The sequence below is a fragment of the Chinchilla lanigera genome, unplaced genomic scaffold (genome assembly GCF_000276665.1).
Source record: "Chinchilla lanigera isolate Chin_1 unplaced genomic scaffold, ChiLan1.0 scaffold00032, whole genome shotgun sequence".
NCBI classification, from domain to species: Eukaryota; Metazoa; Chordata; class Mammalia; order Rodentia; family Chinchillidae; genus Chinchilla; species Chinchilla lanigera.
Window position 1 is genome coordinate 2,978,928 of NW_004955433.1, and position 1,406 is coordinate 2,980,333.

Below are 1,406 nucleotides of genomic sequence, written 5' to 3' on the forward strand. Positions count from 1 at the left end.
CCGGCGCCCGAGGCTCTGCCCGCCCGGGGCCGCCGCCCCCTCCGTCCCTAACACAGTTCTTCCGCGCACAAGTTGCTGTGGATTTTCAGAGACACGAACCTGCAGCTGACCGGACAGGAAATTGTGGAAATGTGAAGAAAACCGCGTCGTTGTTGCCAGAGCCGCTTGGACGTGTGTTGAAACGTGCTTAGTCGAAGTAAAGGAAACGCGCGGCCTCTGCAGCCCTGTAGGAAGTGTTTGAAATGCTGCTGTTGAGGCGTGCGGCCTCCGCGGTTAACGATTCTTAGGGATCAGCCCGCACGGAGTGCCACGTTGGGCCCGGAGTGTCCCGGGCCGGCGCCGTGGGGAGGCCGAAGACCCAGGTTCGGTTCTGCCCTGAGCCGGGCTGCCTGGCTCGCTCGGTCCCGCTCCACTGATCCCGCCCCTCTGCGCCCTGCCCGCCTGGCGCATGGGCTTGTTGTTAAAGATGAGCTCCGGCTCTCCGGACCTTTTCGGGTTTATGTTCTCATTCACCCCTCACATTTTAAAAAATGCCTGCTGTGCTACGGTAAAGAAATATGGCAGAAACGCCGACCTTGCAGGTTGACCCTCTAGTACTTTTGTATATTAGCCGGCACATAGTGGGAACACAAGATGCTGGCAGATACTACGGGTGGAGCCCAAAGAAATCGTGTCTAAAGCAAAACTAGGAGTCCCCTGCGTCCTCTGTGTACTGTGGAGCGAGAGAGATGGAGGCCTGGCCTCAACTGGACAGGCCTAGGCGGCAGAGAGCCTGAGAGACCCAGCCTAACCGTTCAGGAACTAGGAGTGTGCTCTCCCTTGGAGCTCTGCCCTGGGGCTGTTGGATTTTTAGAATATTTCGTTTCCAGGATGGGTGGGGGCAGCTTGTGTTTCTAAATCAATCCTGGAGATCGGCCAAGGTGCAGTCATGGGCCGGAGGGAAGTGTGTGTTCCCAGAGACCTGGCCCTTCCCCTCTGCCCCATCGAAGGACAGGGCGCCAGTGGCCTCTTGCGGGAGCAGACAGGTCTGCTTGGAGCCAGCGGGATGTGCACAACAGCGGGAGGAATCAAACCGAAGCCAGCTATGATCTGTGTGGTTTGGTGGGGGAGGAGCAGTTGTCTCTCTCTTCTCCCCCTTTGCCCTGTGATGCAGTGCATCCTAATTAAAAGAGGTTAGTAATATGATGGCACACACCTGTAACCCCAGCACTCTGGGAGGCTGAGGCAGGAGAATCACTAGTTAAGTCCCAACCTGTGGAGCGTAGTGACTTAGCAAGACCCTGTCTCAAACTAAAAAGTAAGAATAGTTCAATGCAAAGGCCTTGGGTTCATTTCTCAGTACCATCCCAAAAAAGGCAATAGCTATACTAGATGGTTTTTTTTTTTTTTTTTTTTTTTTTTGTTTT